This window comes from Paramormyrops kingsleyae, chromosome 13 (genome assembly GCF_048594095.1).
Source record: "Paramormyrops kingsleyae isolate MSU_618 chromosome 13, PKINGS_0.4, whole genome shotgun sequence".
Lineage (NCBI taxonomy): Eukaryota > Metazoa > Chordata > Actinopteri > Osteoglossiformes > Mormyridae > Paramormyrops > Paramormyrops kingsleyae.
In genome coordinates this window covers 28,872,327-28,898,126 of record NC_132809.1, presented here as the reverse complement: position 1 = coordinate 28,898,126, position 25,800 = coordinate 28,872,327, and the positions used below count along the sequence as shown (strand labels likewise).

At 39.9% G+C, this 25,800-nt stretch overlaps 1 protein-coding gene across 7 annotated transcripts in view; it reads left to right on the top strand.

Moving 5' to 3' along the window:
* The first annotated feature begins 3,045 nt into the window (after positions 1 to 3,045).
* Positions 3,046 to 25,800, top strand: part of large2 (LARGE xylosyl- and glucuronyltransferase 2) — a 78,937-nt gene continuing 56,182 nt past the window's right edge. For 2 of the 7 annotated variants that reach the window (XM_023827118.2, XM_023827120.2), the window contains exons 1-2: positions 3,047 to 3,441; positions 18,375 to 18,488. The gene's annotated coding sequence lies outside the window, so the exon portion shown is untranslated. Of the gene's footprint in view, positions 3,442 to 18,374; positions 18,489 to 18,692; positions 18,744 to 19,767; positions 19,842 to 25,800 lie in introns of those variants that run through there. The other 5 variants (XM_072698548.1, XM_023827121.2, XM_023827129.2 and 2 more) reach the window with 5 other exon arrangements.

Here is a 25,800-nt window from a genome sequence, read left to right as displayed (position 1 = left end):
AATGTCCCCTTGCATGCCTCACAGGCAATAGCTTGACATACATTTTAAACAAATCTCGAATACTACAATCATTAATATTCATTGGAAGAACAGTCTTAAGGGATTTCTTCCTCCATGCATGTTTTTGACTGTTGCCAACATTATTTTCTTTCATCTTTTTCTCTGCAAACAAAGTCTTTAAAGATTTCTGATTTTACCCAAATAATTGGTGCCCTGAATTTCATACACAAAACAGCCCATCCTACCCTTTACTACAGAATGACAGCATGCACTTACCATTCAGACTAATGCATATTCATTATTGAATGGAGGAATAGAGGCATGCAGCATTTTAAAGAATGCTGTATTGAAAACAAAAGTATGACATTACAATTACATTATTCTTTACAATTCTTGCAAAAGTTGGTTATATAATGTGTGACTCATACAAAAGTCTATAGTGTAGAAACCAAGACTTGTTCAAGAATTAGCACTAACTATTCTGTCTATGTGTATCAGAATTTAGCATAAATTAAACAAGCTATGTAAATTTTAAAAGTAAAAATGGTGCATAATAAACCGTTTTTGTTAGAAATGCCTAATTTGAATGACTTTTTAGACGGATATATGTATTTCCTGGCTCATGAGTATTCAGTGATTGTTCAATAAGAATGATAATTACTGTCACGCCCAATGGGGCAGGGTCCTGCCAGTGGTTTCACTGGGATCACCACATTGAAGGCTGAGCACTTCGCACCAGCAGTGGAAAGTGTCACTGTTGTTCTTTGAATGTGCCGTACTGGTCGTTCAACTAACCCCGTCTCTCGTCTCGTCCTGCCTGCTCCTGTCCCGCCTGCCCGCCTGCTCTACCCTACGCTCTTGCCTCCCATCTGATGTACGCTTGTAGGACTGATTTCCCCGGCTATCGAACCACTCCCATCCTGTGAGCCCAACCACGTCTCTAACCCGCTGATTCAAACCCAGTTTGCCTCGGCTTCTGAATGAACTTTTTAGTCGTCTGCATTTGTGTTGCCAGTCCTCTCTATTTGCCAGCCCTGACAATTATCTAGTATGTGCCTCTTTTGATGATTTTTGTTACCCACAGCAAGATGGCAGTATTGTCAGAATGTTACCTGATTCTGGTAGAATAACAAGTCTAAAATGATTCCCATTCATCTGTTATTTAACCTCTGGTGCATTTTCTTGCTTTTGATATTGGGGCAGTGTGTGGCTCAGTGGGCTGAGCTTCTGCGTCTCTGATCAGAAGGTCACTGGTTTGAGCCCGGCCTCAGCACATCTGTGGGTCCCTCAGCAACGCCCCTCACCCCCAGCCCCCTGGGAAGCGTATCAGGTGGCAGCCCTTCGTGTCCAGCTTACTCTCACCTACAGAGAGCGAGTTGGGGGAGGTGTAAAGAGAATTTCCCCAGGGAGATTAATAAGTGTCTATTATTATAACTGGATAATTTATAATAATCATAATAATTATTATTATTCATCTGTTCATATTGATTGTTGCACATTTGCACATTTTTTTAACATATACCAAACATCAAACTTTCCTTATTTGGTATCACACAGATGGACAACTACCCTAGCAAAACTCGTTACACAAACCTGAGGTCATGTCTGTACAAAATAAGTCTTGCTAGAAAATTGTACTTCCCACAGTGACTATCCAGCTGAGCATATATGAGTACAAATTTGGCCATTAGTCTCACCAAATAACTCTCTGCTAAATTTGCCCTGTGTAGCTTTCAGGGCTTCACCATTGAGCCACACCAACAGCTGGAGGGCAAGCATGCCAAAGGACAATCCGGCACACTCCGTAAATCTCAGCGGCAACAATGTGCTGTGTGGCAATTTGCCCCTGGAGGAGCACAAAACAAAGGTTAAGAGTGGGGAGACAATTTTGTGGAGTTTACATACAGTGACACACAAATTCATCATGGATTATGGGGATGACCTCATAATTTAAAGTAATATATATGACCTGATTTCCAGTTCCTCCCCAAGGGATCACATGTATACTAAGGCTGTAAATGATTGGTCAAGACCAGGGACGGTGTTAGTATCTTAAAACATCAGGGGTTTAGCCCGGATGTCCATCATATTGAATTCTCTCTCTTTGAAATTATGATGATTGTAGCATTAGCAAGATTTTGGTGAGCAACCTGGACTGTTGTGATGTATCGAATTCCTGAACTGAGAGCAAGGTTGTTAAAATATCTGAGATCAGCAAATCATTCGGGGCTCGTTCGGATTCATTCGGGGCTACAGTCCTAAATGACCCAGGCTTATGACACGTCTGCTAAAGATAGTGACATATCATGACATGTCAGCCTAACCCCAGCTCTGCCTTCTGCTAAAATGGATGAATCACCCCAGAAGCAGTTACAACACAGGATCCATAGTGGCGTAGAGCCTCTCGGACATTCAGTAGCCCGCAGACGCATTCCTGTGCTGCACCTTTAGACACAACCCAGTTGTGAACAGCTTGGTCATATACCAATCTATAGCTGTTAAATCAACTGTCCTGCTTTTAATGGTACAGCACACCACTCAATACACATACTTTAGGATGAGCTTCTGGTTGGCAGCCTAGAGGTGCTGACAAATGTTCTAATCTTCATATAAAAGTCCAATATAACATGCATACAGAAATGTTACCCAGTATCATGGACATCAAAGTCTTATTGTACATTACCTGTAGGGCTACTTTATTTGCTCCAAATAATTCTAGAAAGTATAAAGCCTCAATTTAGAGATACGATAATCAACACAATTAAACCTAATCAAAGCCTCCGCTAGAACAAAAAGTCAGGCAGACATGCTCACGATCAGATTTTTTTGGCCAAATATAGCTCACAAGGAATTTGATAAGCTTGGTAAAACGAGAATTTCGTTATCCAGTACATCCAACGAATTAAATATATAATCAATAATGCTAGTCTTTGCTAGTGTTTGGCTCAACAATTACTAGAATAACTGAAAGATAAGCGAGAGATGAGTAAACTTTGAGAGAGGGTGATTTCAACGAAGCGCTTCAGTTAGATAAAAGAATGAATCTAACGAGCATATCGGCCGTCCGGGACCACTATGGAGGACCCCCATTTAACAAACGCTGCGGCTTGTAGGGCTCATTTGTCCTTTAATTCTCCTGTGCGATATGTGCTTGTGGAACTAAAAAAAAAAAACCCATCGACTGAGAGTCAGACCAGGCGAGTTCTGCTCCCTACGTGTCCGTACAAGTGTGCTGATAAGAAGGGGAGTGGATAGCAACCCAGTAAAACAAACCCCGCCGAAGAGAGTAGCGGAGACGGCGCTGCAAAGCTGGGGGCTGCGTGGCAAATTACAAAGCAAATGTTACAAAATAATAAATAAATAAAAAGGAGACCAAACTGGATTTTTTGGGGATTTCGGATAGAGTCCGGACGCAAATGTGCAGCCTTAAGAGGATCTAAGGTAAGTGATGTAACGGGGCGAAACAGCTTTTATTCGTCGGGGTTTGCAGAAATCGAAGTTAATATTGCATGCAGCCTCCGACTGTCACGTTCCTCGTGTTATCATAACAAATCTGTTTTTGTTAATCAAAGAGTTACTTCAAGTTGTCGCTCCATAAACGAAAGATGTTGAATCACTGTTTTAACATCTCCAATCGCTCTGAATTAGCGCGATGCTCGCAGATCAGGGTCGTTTCTACGCATTTTAAGCAGGTTCTTTCTGCGGAGGTGCGATATGAAGATAAAGTGTGAACTCCGCCGTGTTCAAGGTCGGATGAGGTGTTTTTTTGCCTGTTGGGTAGTGAGGGGCTGGGGTCGATCTGATATTGAAGGCAATGCAATGGGACAGACGGCGCAGATACCGGGGTGAATTGTGCAGTGTTGAGTCCTGTTTTAAATGCGATGCAGCCAAGTGCATTTTGCCATTTGCTGGTTCCCCTGCTATGAATGGAAACTGTTCGCTCATGTTAAACTGATTTTGCCTTTGTTCATTTAAAATTGATACTTAGCGAGTCCATACTTTAATTATAGAGTAAACAGGCTGTGGTACCTATAAAACATATTATGTAGTAAATATTTTAAATAATATACATTTGCGTACAAAACTATAAAACGACTTAATAAAAAGAACAGTATTACATTTATTCTGACTTAATGACAGCAATAAAGTGATATGGTTCGACTTTGATTTTCTTTCCATAAAGAACGTGTCTTTTATATCACGCGGGCCTGCTATACTTTTTTCTTTCTCACAAAAAAGAAACTAAATAAATATGGGAAATAGGGCTGTACATAAACTGGATGTTTAGGCAGCTAATATACACTAGACTACCTATAGTATAGCCTATGTACCTGTATAGCTAAACAGACCCAAAGCTTTTTGTTATTTACATTTTATTTCGTTTTCAAATTAGGGCTGGTTTCATACAATACATACCTACATAAACAAAGAAACATACCTACAATGCAACAGCTTCCAACTTATAATGGCACGTATTCAAAAACATGTTCTATGGTTCTTCAAATGTCTTTAGTTATATGTGCTCATTAATTCCTCGTAATCTGGAGAAACATCTGCAGTGTAATCACTGTATCCAGATGTTACCTGTGTTACCAACTGGTATAAGTAAACCAACAAATAGCAAATTTACAGAAAGATGGACCTACACATTTTTACTATGAGGTCAACGACGTTTCATCAGCAACGATCTGCTATCAAGGACTGAGTCATTATTATCTTGCCAGCAAACATATTTTTTCACTGCAGCTTCTAAGGAGAAAATTGGTTGGGGAAACATTTTAAAACCCAAAGGCAAGATTGGACACTCAAGAAAATTATACCTACAAAAACATCTTGAATCTTCTATATACAGCTCACATCTTTCAATGGCAACTGCACGCACTGGCTTTTTTAAGGACAAAAAGAAGTAGCAAAAATGTAAATAAACTGCATCTAAAAATATGACACTTGGGGTTATTTTGTTTTAATCAAGTATAACAAAAATCACCAGCGCTCTAGGCGCCAGAAAGCTCTTGACAAGAGGGCATCTGTTTTCTGCATTAAAGCAGTTTTTTTTTCTTTCCCCCATAATCAAGTCCTATTTTTGAATTAAGAGAAGTTATCTGATATACACCAGGAATTTTTTATGCTAAAAACGAAATCTTATTTTACTTGTAAACAATACAAGTGTTCTGGACTTTCCATCACATCTTCTATATTTTGCTTCAATAAAAATAGTTCGTGTTTTTAGTTAGTTGAAGAAAGTATGTTTAGAAAAAGGGACTTCAGGAATTTCAGTTTAGAATGAATTTTTGCTATTTTACAATTGAACTACACACTTGAATGTTTGGTTGCTAAATTTACTTTGTGATAGGTGTGTATACATGCTGAAATATTTATATCAATGGACAATAACAAATGAAAGTACACAAGAATAGGTTATGATAGGCAGCTTGGTAATTTCAGCTGAAGGATAGAAAGTATGATCAAACCAAGCTTTTTAATAATATTTGTGTGTTGAAACCAGAGCACTAGGGTACAACGTCAAGAATGATGGATCTCGATGGTTTGAAATTAGACATGCATTTTATTGCAGAGAAGGAAGTTGCCTTTTTAGTTCCCTTCTTCTTGTAGCTGCAGTGGATGTAAAGGTCCTTTTAAATCACGTCTCGGGTCTGGCGACAGGAGATGTGAATGTGCAGTTTGACTGTGGTGACCTTTTTGATCGCTGAAAACAGTCAGTTCGCCAGAAAGTTCGGGCCCACGGCAGCCTCGTTGCTGACATTTGCCCATTAAAGGTCAGGTTCATCTATAGCCCCGAATGCCCTGCGTGTGTACAGATGCTCCCTGACTTCCTACTCTAGCTATTTGTTCTGTAATGAATACAGAAATTCATTAGCTGTTGCGCTCATCACTTACTGGATAACAAATCAGGTATAATGTTGTTGATATACCACAGTAACAAATGTAGTGCGAGCAGATTTACATTCTTTTTTATCTAGCAGCCGTTTATGTCCAATGTGACACAGTGAGAGAAACAGCACTCTGCCAACATATGGCTGTCAAGGAGTCGACTGGGCGTAAGTCAGGCTGAGCTTCCAAAGAATGCCAAGTAACAAATGTAGCAACTATTGGACCAAGTAGATGCTGGTGAATTAACATTTTATTGCTATTTCTGTTGGCCGCCTTTATGCGTTTAAGTATGTTATTTTATAACATTTTTCTATTGTGGGCTGAAGTTTAGTAGCAGTTTAGTCTTAAATTCATTTTGACTGTTTTTAATAGATTGGATTAATTGTAGAACTTGGTAGTTTACGTTTAATGTCCTTAATAATGATAAATAGCATAAAATAAATTGACATTTAATGAAATGGCAAGTTAATGGTAACTTGGTACAGTATCTAGGGATGGGCAAATCCACATTTTTTCAGTTCCGATTCGATTCTGATACACAACTATCGAAAACCAATACAGGTTTCGATACAGGAGCTCTTTTCACTTTAATATTTTAATATAATAAATGCATATATAATATAAATATTTCTACTTTATATAAATTGTTTTTTTTTAACTAGTAAATAAAATTTAAAAAATGTATGCCAAAAGATCTTTAATTGGGCTACTAGAAACATATAAAACGTACTGTACGACCTCATTTGTACATTTTGTTTTAAGCATATTTTAGGCATTTGCAGTTCAATTTGAATATCTTACAAGAGAGAATACGCCAGTGCCGAATGCTTGAAATGCCCCACAATTTTTCTCCCATTGGCAACAGCATCACTTACACTTTGCTGCGATAGCATCCCCTCGTGCGGCGAAACAGCCCAATCTAGTGACTCCAAAATCATCCGTCGCTTTTTTCGTATTATATGCGTTGTCTCGCACAATTGCGTGCACTTTATTTAGTGGGATTTTCCACTAAACACTGCTTCCACCTCTCTAAACTTTGTTTGTACAAAGATTGCAAATCCCTGTCCTACTAGTTGTTGTTGGAAGCGTAAAACACTTCCAGATTATCACCCTCTTTAAAAGGTATGCGCGTGACGTCACAGCGGGCGGAAGTCGCCGGACTCACGCCCACTGAGTGGCGGCGTGAGTGGAAATATTTTTGGAACTTGCTGAAAGATAGCAAAAACCCGCAGACGACGTATAAGCTAAAAACAACACTGAAAATTATATAGATCACGTAAAATTATACACTATATAAATATTACCCAAAAATATTTGTTAGTGTAAGTGCATACTATATCTTAATATGAAAATTCTCGGCTTGGGTACGGCGCGCATATTTGTCGCGATACCCCTTCAGCCTCATTCTCCTGTTATCTGTCTCTCTGACCGCGGAATCTCGCCTTTCTCGCAGTAACGTTTAAACTTTGCAATGCAGTTCATTTTGCATCTTTAATAATGGATCCAAAACATTGTGCTCCGAGTGCGTACAGTAGTAACTTTGGACATACAGGGGCATAATGTGGCAGGTATTATTCACAAATTTTCGCATTTGCAGGGATCTTATGCTCCTCACTCTTGTGAATGTGAAAGGGTTACTTTAAAGTTAGTACTATAAACTGGACAAGTTCTAACATTAATCTAGTCTAGTGAATGAATTTAATAGGATTAATGGAGGGTGACTTTTTTTTGTCTCCTGTAGCTCAACATCTAGCGCATTGTGCTAACAATGCAAAGGTTGTGGGTTCAAATCCCAAGGTTTGTACAGAGATTATAGCCCTTTCTTCAACTGTCATTTGGTTTGGATAAGAAAAGCATCAGATAAGTGAATGTAATATAAATATTCTGTAGGTCCTCCTCAAAATGATACTTTCCTCTTCTAATCCGGTTGAAATAGTCCCTGATGACCAGCAGATTCTTACAATACAATAACTATGCTATAAATGTTGTTTCAGGTATGAATAGAATTATTCTGTAGTAAATTTGTAACTTTCTTCAGTTTCATTCACTTCATATTTGCGTAAGCATTCGCAGTCAATAGTCAGATGGTGTTTTACCCACGTCTCCTGTTAGTTTGCATGGTGGTCCAGCCATGAACTAGACTCCCAGCCCTGCTTTATTCTCTGTGCTGCCTGGGACAGATTCCAGGTTTCCCCTAACCCAATGATGCTATATTCATTTCATTGCCATTTAACAAAATATAATAACTATATGATTAACATTTTTGTACCTTGACTACAGAAGTGGGTAATGATGTATACATCCGTCAGTGCTGTCTGAGAAAGTATTTCGTGAATGTAGATAAAAAGCCCTTTTAAATTATATTCTGCTTTTAATTTGAATAATTTTTAATGCCATTAAAAGTTCATGTTCACACATTGTGTCCAGATGCTGTCACTGCTGGACTTTGTTTCTACGGTATAATTGTGTGTTGTGACATTTTTCAAGTAATGCTAAGTCTCTGAAATGGAATAGTGTTTAGCTTGCTATAGGATGTCCCTGAGTCGTTCAGTTAATGACTCATAAAGCTGATATTGATGTTTCCTCGTGCCTGGCTGTCTTTCCACGTTTTAATGTGGCAGAAAACTGAACAGAAATGCTGTTTGGAGAAACGCCCACCAGGAAAACAAAGCAACCATTTGTGATTAATGATGTCAGCAGATAAATCAATAATCTTCTGAACGTGTTTGTGTTTGTATGTAAAACTGAGAAAAAATGGTTCCAGTCAAACCATCTGATAGGATTACCTCTGACTGATGGCGATAACCTTTTGCCCTCTTTCTGTTAGTGTTTGTTTTCCATTACTGTCATGTAACTAAGTACTTAACTGTCACATACTTTGACAGATGTGTAAAAAAGTCTCACTTGGTCCACAAATGTGCCAATCATGAACAAGTAAGACATGGTTTTTCACGAGGGCAGCAACCCCAGTGACCAATCAGGGGACAGACTGGTGAGGCTTTCTCAGTTGGGGGAGAAGAAGATTGGAAAAACATCAGTGAGTATGTTGTTCAGTAAGCTGAAACGGCAAACATCTTCTGTGTTAATAGTAATAGTATGGTGTGTACCAGCTGCATTATAATGAGCAGATAAACATGACTTAATTTCGGCTTACAACTTTATTGGTTTCGAAGTGACAGGTTTAAAGATAAATAAATAAATACATTCTTTACATATACAAGTTGAGTCAAGTTTAAATAGAACAACGTGTTTTGATTTTAAAAAAGTGTTTTGAAGTAGTTTACTGTAACTGCACAGTAGCGCAAATGTAACAACAGTTGTGGTAATTAGTGGTCAGTGAGTATAGAAGTAATTAGTATAGAAGTACTGTAATTAGTCACTTATAGCCAAGTACACTTAATCACTGGATTGATGCTTTATCGCTTTATTTTCTTTTTAAATAAATTGCATATATTTTGCGAAGTTTGGAGGAATTGCACATTGAATGTTGTCAGGTAATTTTTGGAGGTTGTGATATACAGAATTCTGCTCTGCGCTGGAGAATCCAGCTTGAGAATGTCAGGATATCTGCTTAAGACCTGTAGATAAGTACAGCCCATTTGTGTAGCTATATGATGATCTAAAACCGACTAGCAGCTCTACTGCAGAGTGGTTTGGGAAAATGGGAAACGGTGTCTCCCAGGCTGCATCCAGATTTTGTCATGCGACCTGAGGCAAGCAGTTTATGCTCGAAAGGCCGCAGATGTCACACGGCTGGGGCGCTCACGCCCCGGAGGAGCGGGCTTTAGCTCGTCCATCACACTGCGAGGACCTGATCAATACCTACAGAAATCGCTCGGTTGCTAGCGGTGACGTAGCTGGTCGTTGCGCCTTAGGGGTGGTGGATTCTCAATGAATGACATTTAATGTGATCGATTCAGGTTCCCCTTTTATTAGATGTGGAGTTTGGGTGAAAGAATCGGATGGAATTTGCTGTCAAAAAAATGCAAAAGTGCAGAAAACCCGATGGCAGGGGTGGGGGGGGGGGGGGGGGGTAGAGAAACATACTTTTTCTAGGCATTGTGTGTGCTATTCTGAGAAGAGCATGCGTCACACCAGACTAGCCTTATATATAGTGACCCACGCAGCGTTTTCCTGAAACGCAAAGTTATTACTAAGTCAAACAGGATGGCATGTACATCCACGGATGGTGCTTGATTTTCATACATTTTAAAAAACATTTCATTCACAGACCCAAGGTGCCTTTTAAATGGAGTTACATACTTTATGATGCAATACCTGCAGGGAAGGTTGGTATGTGATGCATGCACACATTTCCATATCTAAATTAACTATGCATTTTTAATTAAAAGATTTTCATTATTGGCTGAAGGACTTTTTTTTATTATCAGTCCCGTTTTCCTCGTGAGGATGAAGGTAAAAGGGTTATAGGCATGAGGAACTGTTTGCAGTTGCACAGGCCAAACGGAATTGATGTCTAATATGTAATGCTCATTAGTGATGGGCAAACACAAATACTGAGGAAACAAGATTAATTCCTCATTAGCACACGGTTAATTCAAACCTGTAAATGTGAGATAAGAGCTTCAGGAACACAAATTCTACCTTTTGGTACAGATGGTTTCCCCAAGATTGTGATATTATCAGGAGGTAACATTTAGACTGAATAGCATCTTCTAAATGTCTCATATCACCATTGATATGTTTAAAATGCTAAAAATATATACTTCAGTGAGTCTTTACAGATCGCTTTATATATTCTGCCCTGTGACCCTGTACTGTATAAGCCGTTGGATGATGAGTGAATGTATATACTGCACCTATTATGCAAAATGCCATACCATTTTCATCAAATTGCGTTGTAATATAAAGAAGATAAGGCTGCTGTTACCATGACGCTGGTGTATAATTAGGGGAAATAATAGGGAAAATATACAATTTTCTAACCCATTTAATTATTTATAGTCCTTTTGGAATAATTCTGTGAAGGGTATTTTGGGCTGCTTATAGATTATAGAAAACGGCAAATGTGAGCATCATTTGTGGAAAGCACGTGTTTTGTTCCTTTCTTCAAATCTTCCTTTGTAGTTGTATTCATGCCTATTTTTTTGTTTGCAAATAATCATTACTTACACGCCTACTATCAACCGCCGCTAATCCATCACTTCCTGGTGCCTGATTTGTGTTTGTACTCAGGTGTAATAGAAGTGATGTAATGTGGATGTTTACGTTCATATTTTCAGATGTGCTGAACCTGTCAGGTGGGCAAAGCAAGATAATATAAGTGGTTTTCAGTTCTGCTCGTTTTTTTCCCGGAGAATCTAATAAATTAAAATTTCTTGTGGTACTAGTGAGACAAAAATTTGTTGAGTTCAAAACAAAAATGAGCCTCTGGATGGGGGGAGGGGCAGGCAGTGTGTGGCTCAGTGGGTCCGGCCTCCGTGCCTGTGATCAGAATGTCACCAGTTTGAGTCCGATGCTCAGCATAATAGCCCATCTCCGCTGGACCTTTGAGCCAAGCCCTTAAGCCCCCAAAACACGCTCAGTGGGCAGTAGACGGATAGCTGGCCCTGCATTCGGCCTAAAGTTTTTTATTTGCACCTAGAAACTTTTGATAGAATCAGAAGCAATGTTAGCTATAGTGAAATTATCATGAACAATAAATATAGATTGTCATAAGAATGTTCCTAGTCTGGTCTAGTGCAAGTGTTTCATCTTGACAGATTATTATTGTTGTTTATAATGTTTTGAAGTGTAGAGAAGCAAGTGGTTAGTGAGGAAAACCTCTTTATGCCTATTTGACAATGTAGATTTAATCAATATGCTTCAAACTCAATACTTCTATCCTTGAATGTTCTAAAAATGTACTTCTGTAGAAATATTGTTGTTTACAAGGAAATGGAAGTAACTTGGAAAATTGCTCGGTCAACTTCCCAAGATGTTATTGACAAAATAATAATTAATTATAAATAATATGGGTTTTTTTCTGTCGTTAAAATTAAACTGAGTAAACAAATATTTCATTATAAAAGCAAAACAGAAGTCATTCACCAGCAATTAATAAAATCCAACTCGATACATAATTAGTGTATAGCAATGTATTGATTAAAGTTTGTAAACATTTTTTAATCAGTCCTTAGTTATTCGTGCATACAGTTGTGCTCTGATGAGTATGATGGAACGTTACTGTTCTGTCTGACCTCTGATGGAGAGTTCAGACATGTGGGTGATGGTTACATGAGGGTCCTTCAGAGGACACCTGAAAAAATGTTGCCCACTGTCAATACCATCATACATGGGTGACATCTCCAGGACAGGTCGCACCTGCGCTAATTTACGTGTATCCATGGTCCTCAGATTCCGCGCTGCAGGTACCGAGCCCTGAAATGCAGGAGCTGATACCTGAAATGGGACTTAAAGTGCCCCCCCCCCCCGACATCCAGCTACGAGTCTCCATAAATGCAACAGGACTCTCTTTGGCATGTGGTGGTCTGACCCCTTCTGAACCAGTGATTTGCTTTGTGTAGCTGAAGTGTCTGTCCTCAACAAAAAACAGGAGACGTCAGAAGTGCATTATGAAAACACAGAATGTCACCGAAAATGCTGTCTAATAACAGGCAATGTACTGCATGCACACTGTAATTGGTCCATCTTCCACCTGCATATCTTATGCAGGGTCACGGGATCTGAACCCAGTCCTTTGATACAGGGTGGGAGAGCAGCCTGAATGGGAGGTCAGGGGTCATAAGGCACACCCTCACACCGCACGGGCTATGTGATGTCAATCCTGGGAAGGCGGGAGAAAAACTAGAGTCCCTGGAGGAAACCCAGCGAACATAAGGAGACCATATGAAACTTAAGACATGCTTAGAGCATAGCAGTATTTGAAACTCAAATCCTGGAGGTGTCATGCTGAGCCACCGTGACCACACATGCAGTGTCAATATTTTGTAATTCTTTAGATCTTTTCTGCACATGTAAGAGCAAAAACTGCAATTTTCATTTCCACTATCAATAGCCTGATAGGACAGAAATTGTTATTGTTGATGGATACCATAATTAGTGATCCAGTACCTCTCTATGTAAAGCAGATCACAGCAGTTACAGGTGGGATTTATCTTTCCATCATGAGGCAGTGGTAACGAGGCTGGCCATACTGGGTTCAGAAAGGCAGGAACCCCATGCGGCGTGAATTTAGAGATGCAGTAATAGTATAGGCCCTCTGTAGTAGGCCAATCTCCTCCCTGGTGCTGAGGAAGAAGAACGGCTGCTAGGACCTCTTTGTCAGCTGAGACTAAATGTCCCTGGCTGAGTTCCTTGATTAGACTGTCAGTCTCAGACAGTCTATACCTTGAACTCAGAGTCTCCGAAAATCATTACCGGTCTACCTATTGCCTTGATTCTTTGGAACCATGTGGATTTGATTGAAAGATGTGTAGTTGTTTCAGATGAGATGATAGTAACGGAAATTCTACACTTTGTCACTATTTTAAATTGTTAGCAGAGACTATTTCATTTCAGGTTATGTATTTATATATTCTGTTTGGGATATTTGAATTGAGCATATTTGGTAGCATATTTTCTATTGTGCATATTTTCTAGAAGCGTGGTTTTAAAATTGAACATGTTTGAACTATTTATAGTCTGAGTATCTTCAACCATAACAATGGTTCGGTCGTTATTCTGGTGACATGTATATAGGACTGGGACAGCAAAGCTCGTCCGCTGCCCTTTGCTTTGTAGTTATCTTTACAGGGATGAGCGAAAAGGATCCTCAGTGTGGATGATTTGTTGGAGAAGGGAGCCACACGCTCTATTTCCGAAAATTGAGCTTTTGGACTTCAGCATGGGGCCCTGAGTCTTAGTGTTTCTTTGCAGCGTGTTCTTTGGGTCGTTTGCAATTCTTTGTTACAAAGAAACAGAGAGGCCGCTTTTGGACCATGTGTAGGAAATGCCGGCGTAATTTTAGGTTCTAAGAGCAAAAGGGAGAATTGGATGGTTTGCGCGTTACATGTGTATGTTCCAGCACTGTTTCTCCACTTCAGGTCCTCATTGAGGCTGGAGCCTATCCCAGATGTCAGAAGACATGAGATAGGCTATACCCTAGATGGGGAACCAGCCCGTCGCAGTTAGAGCAGCACAGAGCCAGCAGTATACCTGAGCTGCAAGCCTTTGAACTGTGGGTGAACTGACGTACCCAGAGGAAATCTCAAATAAACACAGAGAGGACAGAGGTACCATTCACACCAACAAGGAACAATCAGACCTTTAACAAAACTACCCTGAAGCTTGCTTTGACAAAATCTCAAATCCTTATGGCTTTTTTAAACAGTCCCAAAGGCTGGATTACCATTGAGCAGCATAGTTGTACCACAGACAGACACTCTTAGCGTTATGCTGGGCATGCCATAGTATAAATTGTTGTGGGCGTTGTGGCTATAGGCTGGCCTGAAAAACTGCATACCTCTATGAAACCCAAGCTGACAAATCTGTGGCAATTTTTGGAGATTTGTCTTCAGCAAAATGACACCACAACGCTGATGTATACACTTTGTAAGTATCACTTTTTGTACAGCTTCCTGTTTTAGTGGAACTTTGGCTGGGAATTCAGTAAGAAGGGTTTCAGTAAGATGCAGGCATACATTTTATTACAAGGCATGGTTAAAGCAAGCTGTTGTTACTAGTTTGATCATCTACGTTGAGTTTTTTTTTTCTTCAAATTGAAGAATGTTCTGTCCACAATTCGTCATTTGAGTTTCAAGAGGAATGAAATAAACTGTATTTTATAGTGCAACCAAGGTTAGATACTGTTCTTTTTTTGTAAATATGGTTTTCCTTTTTAATTCAGTTGAGAATTATTTTCTTTTATCTAGTATCCGTTTTAATTTCAGTGTTAGTTTACGACAATGACACTGGTCCCAAGAAGTCCAACACGCCCGAACACACAAACTGGCACCGTCAATCAATGTAGAATAAGCCCAGATTTTAGCCTAAACATTTTCACAAACACTTATTCAATGGAGATTCTAATGCAGCAAGCAGAGCATTTTTGGCTTTAATAATGAGCGTATTTAGCAGCTAAAAGGACAAAAGATATAAAAAACTCTCCGTACTGTTGGTTATCTAATAAGTATCACTAGAGAACATGGTGTTTTTGCCTGTGTGTTTTCTCTTCTGGTGCTCATCCATAGCGCCAGTACCACCGCGGTATATCTCACTTTGCACAGTGTAAAACCACCATTTTCTTTTATGATAATTTGAACTACCCCCATAATTACGTAGAGATATTAAAAGGAGAACATTTGTTATAGTGGACTGAAGCGTTTTAGAAATCATAAAGGTAATTGTATTTAAAAAATAATTTAAAAAACAATGCGTCGATTTATAATATTGATGTAGACGGATTTTCAGTGTCGATGTCATCGACTACGTCGACTAAAGGCGGCAGCCCTAGTTCAAAGCTTGTACTTCAAGCCCTAGTTCAAAGATGTACTTGCAATCAAATTACACTTTTGAAATTGCTTGTGTGATTTTCAGATTTTGGTGATGCTAGTGAGCAACACGTAGGTATTTACACTGCTGAGGTTAAATATACAGTGCATTTTCCTTGGAAACAACTTTGTTAATGTTTGAGTTTGCATGGTTTGAAGTATATACATTTTAAGTGAATTGTCCCCTTTAAGACAACTGTCACTTTAATGACAATCACTTTCCCATCACTTAATAATAAATCTCTTCTGTTTTGCACCTGTGGTATGGGCCATCCATCCAAACATTTTCTGCTTGTCTTATTGCAAGGCAGAGAACAACCCAGGATGGGGTGCCAACCCATCACAGGGCACAAGGCAGGGAACAACCCTGGATGGGGCACCTACCCAACACAGGGCACAAGGCAGGGAACAACCCAGGATGGGGCACCGACCCAACACAGGGCACAAGGCAGGGAACAACCCAGGATGGGGCACCTACCCATCACAGGGCACAAGGCAGGGAACAACCCTGGATGGGGCACCTACCCAACACAGGGCACAAGGCAGGGAACAACCCAGGATGGGGCACCTACCCATCACAGGGCACAAGGCAGGGAACAACCCAGGATGGGGCACCGACCCAACACAGGGCACAAGGCAGGGAACAACCCAGGATGGGGCACCTACCCATCACAGGGCACATGGCAGGGAACAACCCTGGATGGGGCACCTACCCAACACAGGGCACACTCACACACCATACACACCGGTAGGCAATTTGGTAATTCCAATCCACCGTATCATATTTTTGGATGGGCCAGTAGAATATCATTTGGAAGCCATTTTCAACTTGGGGCATCAGCATATGCCCTTGGTTGTCTTTAGGCTTGCAGTTTAATTATGATATTCTGTCGTGAGCTTCCGGCTGTCTGTCCAGGTCATGCTGATGATTTTACACAGACTTTCCCTAACCCCACTGAAACGCTGTCTTTCGCCAGTTATCCTAATTTGCTAATGGACCGTAAAATATTTGTCCTTGATTCTTGGCCATCATCAGAGCAGGAGAAGCTGGAATGTCTTTACTTTTCAAGAATTACATTTTCAAGTTTGTCGTGTGCTGGAGAATTGGCTCTGAAGTTTTTAATATGTAATATTATCTTCATTATCATTGACTCTATTAAATTCAAAATGGTGTTATTTAAATTAGATTATCTTTCTATTGTCCTTTATGTATGACAGTCTGCATCATTTATGATACATGAACTGCAAGGTATGTAAAGATGAAAGATCTCTTTCTGAGTGTTAGTGGTTATCATTCCTTAGATTATAGGTATGATGCAAGCTTAATCATTTTCTGTTGGTCACAGATGGAGAGTTTAATTTAGGGCAGTAGCAAATGTTGTGGTAAATTCAGAGTGTGGTCTTACTGTAGGTAAATTGAAAATAGTCAGAGTTTCTCAGTGGCAGCCTTGAATTATTGACAACAACAGTGATGGTTTGACTGGCCATAAGGGCACCTGTCAATTACTAGCAGAGCCAAAGTGGACTTACATGCAACACATGGAAGTGGCCACCGGGGGCACTGCAGTGTTGCTTACAGGAAAAACAGGGCTGTACTTGTTTGTAATACTATGAAATGGCAGGTGGCCATAACAATATATTGTTTGTAAAGTTTAAACTTTAAGATTCACAAAACATAAATAATTACTTCATGTTTTGGTTGATGGATTTTAGAGGCTGTTTTCCATCTACCGGACAATCCCAGTAGGTTTCCAGTCTGGGCGCTGATCGAATTTGAATGCAGGGCACTGTGTGAACGGAGTTGTGTCTCATTGTTGTGAAAAATACGAGCAAACAGAGATTCTTCAAAATAAAGGCATGGGTGTACCTTGGGAGGTGTGCAGCTCAGCGAGTTAGTATGCTGTGCCTTTGATCAGAAGGCTGCTGGTTCAAATCCCAAAGTTGGTAGAGTAATTCCACCAGTGGGCCCTTGAGCAAGACCCTTAACTTCCAGTCAATCCTGCCTGATCCTGTTTCCTCAAATGTGTTGATAAATAAATAAAATGCAAGCGTATATAAGCATGCATTGGTTTTGTATGTTCAGTCCATCATAATAAATATCACAATCAATTTTTCATTACATTATGAAAATTAAACCTTTTGATATACAAAGACAAAGATGGTGTTAATGAAAGTTTGTATATTTTCAAGCTATGCAGCATATTTGTAATTTATTTTCAGTTATCAGAAATATTAGTAGATCCTTAGGATTGCTTGGCATTTTAAAGAGGTGACTGTGATCATTTATAGATTACAGGCCTTAAGTATCCTCATTCCTACATGCAAATGAAGCCACTGCATGCTGCTGATGGTTAATATTGCACAGGAAACAACCAGTACCTGATTGCTACGGATCCAATTACAGATTATGTCAATCAGGCTAGTTTTTCCCAAGTTCACAGGAAGGAGTGCAATGTCAGTCTGGATAATAGCACATGTTACCACTTCTTGTGGGTTGACATGTGTTGAAGATCTGAGGTGTTGAAGGTGATCTCATAGGGTTTATTAAGAAATAACATTATAAATGATCTTCTTTGTAGTGTATTATCAAGCGCAACTAATCCGTGTGAGTTCTCTTTTCAAGATCGGCATTTTTGTTATCTTGGCTAAAGTTAATTTATTTGTCTACTTTGTGTACTGAAAAACCCAACTAAATGAATGCTACCGTTGTATAATATCAAAGGGACTGTTAGGTATTTTTTCAGGAGTCCCTTTAATTATGTGTTTAGATAATCCTGCTGACCCAGAGTAATTGCTTAAACTGGCTTTATCTTTATGCCTCAGCTTGCGTCCACCTCTCTGATGATGAAAGGACTTGGTATAACAGATTTTGGCATAATTAATATTGGTATAAAAGACATTTATCTCTCCATGCTTTCTTTGCACATGTCACCTCCCTGAACATATTGTAAATGTACTTAAACATTTAATCCCCACGCTTTTGCCTTCCAGCTCAGAGAAGAACATCTGACCCCACGTCCCGTCATGATGTTGGTTTAAGCCCCAAAATGGCCGCTGAAATGGCACCTTCAGTTTCCTGACATGGGAGTGACATTGCTCTATTAGGTAGGTGTCAGTGGGCTTTCAAACTAAACTTCACATAGTTAGTGCTATTCAACAAAAATAAATTTAGTTTTTCCATTCCATTGCATTTGACATATGAAGAATTTCTCAGTTCAGTAAGCTTTCCATTTCTGTGTAGCTATAAGACAGTGTCTTCACTTTTAGCATTTTATGTTTTTTTCTGGACCTATACTGTGCTACTGTCAGTGAGCCAGCAAGGGACATTTACATGGGACTGGGCCTAGTCAAGCATCACAGGTAATGACACCCTGCTGACCCACCCTAATATCGTCTACTAGGTAGAGTAAGGAAGACAGCTGGTAAATATGAGATGCATCCCTGGTCAGGTCTGTTGTACTGCAGGTCTGCTGTCCTGAGCTTCTGCCCTCCAGCCTCCACATTTGGTGAATGCTTTGAATTGCACGCTCTTAATGAGTTTCCTTGTGAAACACTGGCCCAGCTCAGGTGGTAGCTATGCCGATTTTGTGGTTGTCCTTTGGCATCACAGGAAAATGACAAGCGTCCTCAGCAAAGTGGTCCGTATGATAAGCGGCTTAGTTATATGCAGCAGATTGTAAGTGAGACGTGTTGGAGTTTGTCAAGATCACGGAGGGGACAGTTCATTTCGACTGGTAGGCTTCGGTTTTATAAGTGAGGTTTATTGTTGTCTTCGGAAAAGTTATTAAGTAACAATGAGAAACAGTTTGAGATACTTTTTTTTTATGGCATTCATTGTGGTTATAAAATATTCTCTTCCACTGCTGCACTCCCATTTATAGCTGACAAAGCACATCAGTTTAGTTTGTGCATTCAGACAGAACTGTGTTTTGTTCCATTTGTGGTTGCACTTTTTTCTTCAGTTATGGTAACTGAATGTATTAACTGCATCATTTTATTCTATTTATCCATTCTGCACTGTGTTTGTGTGGATTTGGGGGCTGATGAGGGTATACAGAAGAGAGCGCAAATGTTCTGTTAGATCATCCTGTGGCTAGGTTAGGGTTAGGCTTAGAGTTACTGCAGCAGGAAGAGCCGGCACTGGAGTCACTGAAGATGTCAGTGAGGTCACCTGTATTCCCTTTTCCAGCTGCCACTTATTGAAAAGCTTCGTGTGCCTTGACTTCGGCTTGTTGTATGTGCTACTCCTGCACTATACTCTCGCTGACAGCGAACCCCTCATTGCAAACCTCTGCGCCGAAATGCCATAGCTCTGACTGCCGACTACATGACAGCCTTCTTGATAACCCAGTGTGATGAGAAATACTGTATTTTGTACTGTAAGATGCATTTTTCAGCGCCATTGGGGAGACACACAGAGGAATGACGAATGGGGATTTTCTGTAGGACATACTGAAGGTGAGCCTCACCCCCCCGTGTCAAATTGCCACGATCTGATAAGCTTGGGGGGAAGGCCCCTCCTGTTGAGTTGATCGATGGCCTCCGCTACTCCTCTCCGCTAAGCGTCGTCCTCTCGCCATTCCGCCCCCGTAGTACTGCACCGTCACCGTTCTCGCCTCGCCTTGCCTCGCCTCGCCGGGCCGTCTGTGAGTGCAGCTATTAAGCGAGCTAATACCCTGCTACCGGATCTACAGCTGGCACAGCGGCCTTTTCGGCCAAGCTAAGAGCTCCCAGCCTTTCCGCCTCTAGACTGAGGAAATTATCAAGGCAGCTGTTGGAGAAAATGAAAGCTTGTTTGAAGCCCCTGGGGTGAGAGGGGGGGGGGGGGTGTACCGAGATGTGGTCACTGACCTGACATATACATAATTAATGTTGTTCTAAAGGCAGATTAGACTGAGATTAGAGGCTGATGGTTTGGGAGCTACAGTTCGATATAAAATAAGGAGTCAAGCTCACATTGTTTTACTAAGAGCGGGAGCCTTTCGTGTTGCTTGCTGTTTTCAGACTGGTGTAAAAGTGCCAATACTTTGCACCTGGTTGACATTCAAGCATATTCTGCTCAAATGACTCAAAGGTTCCTTTTAGGACTAAACTCTTAGAAAAAAAGGTAAAAATTTGTACCTTGTTACTGGGGCTGTACCCTCAAGGGTCTGCCAATTGTACCCTTCGCTGTAGGTGACTGTACCTTCTAAGGTACAGAAATGGACTCTGAGGAACATTTCTGAATCATGTATGGTACATTAATGTTGTTTGTACCTTTGGGATGTTCCTCGATGTCCATTTCTGTACCTCAAAAGGTACAATTACAAGGGTACACATTCTTGCACATTTTTTCTGAGAGTGTAGACAATATTTTGAACATTCTGATATCTTCACATATGTTCAAATTTGCTGATATATTTAATTAGCATAAAAATTGACTTGATTCATAAGGGAAATAGATTTGGATATGATTTAATTAAAGGGTTTTTGTTATTGTTCTGGCATTTGTAGTGACATCATCATGGCATCTTTAGTCATGCATCTAATATGACCTGAACTACTGACGGTTTATTAAAAAGAAAATCCTATAAAGAAACCCTGGTCTGCTTATTACGGGGACATTAATATCCTTAACATGAATATGTGCGTGCGCACTAAGAAATAAATTCAGCAGGAATGGTGAGAGTGTAACCCTTTGATTACAGTGAGGGCAGCTGGCCCATAACAATCTGAATGATTTAAAGCATGCAGAGTGGCATGTAAGGTTTTACATTTAATTTGTCAAACATGGTGGTGCTGCATGTTATCTGGGGATTTCTTTGGAGGAGCCTGACCTTCCCTCACTTGTTATAAGAGACGCAGCGCAAGAAATCTATCTGGGTAGAACTATGGTGTGTGGAATGTAAATGAGGTGTGTTTGGGATCAAGGGACTTGGCTGGCCATCCTGCAATATGCCGGTATCGGTACCCCCGAGTTATCCAAGGGGGGCTCACACACAGTCAGATCTTAACCAGTGTGATGCAGATCTTCGCATATACAGAATTTATGTCATGAGAGGTTTTAATACATATAGATTTGAGAATGTGTTGCTTGTATAAGTAATATGTTTCCATTCAAAGGTCATAAAAGTACTCATTTATCTGATTCCTCTTAGTTAAGATTCAGTTCTGAACTCTGTGCTCCGTGTGGAACTGGCACTTTGACCTTTGGGTTGCCGCCTGAGTTCTGCTCTTCTTCTGTGTGTCCATGCCATCCGCTGCTTGGGGTTTAATGAGTGAGCCCTTGATCGGTGGACCCCAGCAGATAAACACAGAGAGGAGCGCAGTGGTGCATAGGTCCACCTGTCACATGTCTGCCAGAACATAATTAAAAAATAAAAAATAAAAAAAACAACAGCCGTCCAGCTTGTTCCTGCAATGACAAAAATTATATGTTTACAAGGCAGTATCCTGCTGAGCCTCCTGGCTGCCGCAGTGCCTCGCCATGCTTGATTGACAGTGCTGGTTGTGTCCTCTTTCATCACAAACATCCTCTGCATTTTTCAAGATATGCCCAAGTCCCTTCTGTGCGGCACTTATTTCTCAAATCTGTTTCTTAAGCACTCCAGAAGTCCCAGGTACCCCTCCTCTCGGGTGTTGGCTGGAGATTTGAAAAAGTAGCTTCTTGAAAGTTTAACAGCGGGCCCTTAAGCGAGTCCTCACTTACGGCGATTAAGATTAACGGCACTTCTGTGATGTCCCATTCTTTAGATCTTCCCATGAGTGTAATTGAACCTTTTTTCCAGGTGTCGGGGTGGAGGTGGCACACAAAATGCCAGAATGATGTTATTTCATGCAACTTCACCTGCTTTTGGAGATTGAATTTGAGTATGAAAAATGTAAAAACTGTTAGGCCAGCCAGACTAATTTTAACTGCTGGGAGCATATAGTTTGGTTATTTGATGTGTGTGCTGTATGTAGCAGTTATTTATTCCCGGTGATCTGACTCAGTTTAACTGACAGAAGGTAGTCCTGGGCTTCTGATGTTCCCATAGGGTAATGGTAACTTCTCTACGAAACAGGATGACATAAGTACTAGAGCTGGGCGATGTGCGATATTAATATCATCGCAAGTGATGTACGGGCAATTGTCATATTGCAAGGACTGTGATAGAATGAGATTAGGCTGGGGCCATATATAATTTTTCATCTTATCCAGACATTATATTGCAGTATATGTTTTTTTTTGTTGTCAAAAGCGATGCAATGAAATGCAACTGATTCTCCAAATGGAGAACATCAGTAAATTTCGCTAAAACATATTCTGTCATAGGAAATTAAACTTGGCAAACTTTGTAATTTTAATGATTGTTACGTGATTTTTTTAAAAAGATTATCTGGTATACGTAAAAAAATAAAAAATCAGTGTAAAGTTTACTGTCACTCCTTTTGCTTGAGTACGTAAGTAAGCAAAGTTAATTTATAAAGCAGCTTTCACAGACACGGAGTGATAAAGTGCTTTATATTTTAAAACTGGTGCATAAATAAATTGAATAGAAATGAGGCTAAAACAAAGAATAGTCACAGAGGGCATCAGAAGATGATCTGTAAGCACTTGTAAGGCAATCACAATCATTTTTGCCCTTTCTGTCGGACTCATTCAGACGGCGTTGTGTGTTTGTAAGAAATTTACCAAAAAGTAATCAGGAGGAGAAAAGGGAACAAGAAATATCTGCTACAAGACGTGGCCCTCGCGCTGTATGGAAATATTTTGGATTCCATAGACATACTACTGAGCTACTACTGTTACGTGATTTGTTGACACAACTCGTGGCAACAAAACCAACTTATTTGATGAACTCTACTGGTAGATAACTAGTTTTGTTTGGCTGTAGTTTATTTTGGGTACATTTTCAGTTCTTTGCTTTATTAATATTGTAATATTTTTCATTTTTAAAAATCACACTGTGAAGTTTTTCCGTTATTGTGCAGTCCTCTTGGGTACTATCTAACAGAAAAAGAGTGCTATGTTAATAAGCACTAACTTTATTGTATTTTCCACAGTTAGGAAGTTAAAATGCCACAGACTATAGGGTTAAAAAGAAATTGAACCATTAGGACGTTGCTCCCTTCGGGGTGGGCTGGCTTTGCTCCACAAGCAAGCATTCTCTTCACTTTCGGTCTTTCTTCTATTCTGTCCTCAGAATATTCCCAAATTTCGACTCACTGGGCAAAATTCCCTTTGGCACCCAGTAGTGTACAAGCGCTGATAGGATTGCTGGGGATGCAAAGCAGTGAAACTGTCATGGAAAGAACGTCTTGATCGCATTCAACAGATCGTAGAACAAATCTTCTCTTTGCTATTTGAATGTGCGTTGGGGGAATCGTGCCATTTTAGTGTTGTATGTGTGTGGCCCTGTGCTACTTCCTCATTGACTTGTCACCTGTGAATTACCTTCAAAAACCTCAGTAATTACTGCTACTTCTTACTATATGATGCTAATGCAATTATATAATTTGCACTGCAGTTACAGGGAGGCAAAATGTGAATTAAGTTGTTTACCATGGTCCCAACCGAAATGTACTATTTTGTAATGAGAAATGTCATAATGAGCTTTTTGGATTCTAAAATGCATCATAAAAATGATATTTTCAGGCTATTTTCAGATGATAATGTTCGACATAACAATAATAAGACCACAGTGCTGCTTGGGCCCTGTGCACTTCTGTCTTGCGGCTTCTCCTGGATGACTCTGTTATGGTTATTTTGTTTCACACTTTATTTGTCTAATGTTTGTGTTTTTCGTTTCTCTGGCCAGTGCATTTCTTCTTTATGGAAGTTCTTTGAAATCTCCTTGTTAATTTTACAGCTAATTTAACTAAACGTTGGCCCTGAAGTGGTGAGGGCAGTAGGTGGTGGGCGCGTGCAAGTCTGTTTACTGTACACAGTGTTTGATGCACATCCATCAACACTAAATTAATTGAAAACACATTTTCTGATACTTATGAGAATGTGCTACTGAAGCAGTCCGTATTTTGTATGCTGTCTTAATCCCCAGCCGCAAATGCAGTTTTTAATGTTTTTTGAAAATGTCCTTGAAATACCATAAGAAATACCGGCCCAGACTTGGGGACAGTTATATAATATATAAATAGATTAATAACTGGGTTTGGAACAAAAGCCATTCCAGTATTTTCTTGCAAAAGACAGTTAATTGATTCTGGTTTGTGGTGATCACTGTGTTTCTAAAAACGCCAACGTCCACCGATTAATGGAAATTAATTCTTAGTTTTGAAAAGCTGCACGGGGTAACATCAGCTTCTCATATACTGGAGACTTAATGCTTTACTGCAGTAAGTTCAGTGTCAAATGTTTGCATGTGTCAATGAAAAGAGGCTTTGGTCTCCATAGTTTAAACTGGGGATATTTTTTGGCATCAGCTAAACATTTATCAATTTATCATTCTCTAATTTAACACATGAACAGTTTATTTTACTACCTGGATACAGATTTCAATCAAAATAATGATGCTGTTATACCTCTCCCTGGTTAAGCTGTCCATTCTATCTATGGCATTTTTATTTTCTTATTTTTTATTTTTTTTTTGTCTCAGGATGCACATGATTTGGTCAATTTTACTAAATCTTGCCAGAAAAGCTCTATCTGTTGCACTGTAATAAAAAAGGATTTGTTAATTGATGATAAGTGTAGGTACCTGGTCTGGCTTCCTGTGTGTGTTCTGGAGGTGACAGTAACTGTCATTGCCACGTAGTATTTTACTGTGCTTTATACTCTGCCAGGTGTACTGTATTCCAAGTTGGAAACATCTGGCTAGTGGCACAAACTCAGTTCATGCAGATGATGCATTGACTGTGTTGATTTTGACTAGACCAGGTTCTCAGTATCCAGCTGCATTTGTTTAAAGGACGCCATTATTCCGCATGTCACCTGGGGTGCAGATCCACGTGCAAATATGGTACATAATGACAGTATGCTCCCAAGTCATATCATTGGGTCAAGGTAACCAAGTTCTCTTAAATAGCTAATACTGTAAAAGTCACCGCATCGGCTAAACAAGGATAGAAACCAATAAAACCAGATAAATCAGTAACATAAACCATACCGGCTAAGTTCCACAAACCAGGCAAGCTAAGAATAAACAGGGAATAAGAATAAACAGCTTGATCCTGGATGGAGAACCAGATGGTGAGCTGCAAACTCTAGTAACTGTCTGTTTAAATAGCCACTAGCTGCTGTTGTTTTGGTTTTGTGTTCTCTCATGCAATGTCCAACCCAAGAAATAAGTTCTACTTCATTCACAGAATGTGACATTAGAGTCAGAGGGCTTATGAGGTGCCATTAAGGTCTGGGAGTCAGTTTTCCAAGTTGCTGGTGGTAGGATTTTGGCATTTGGTACATGGTTGATAACATAGAATGCATTGAAAAGCAGCACTA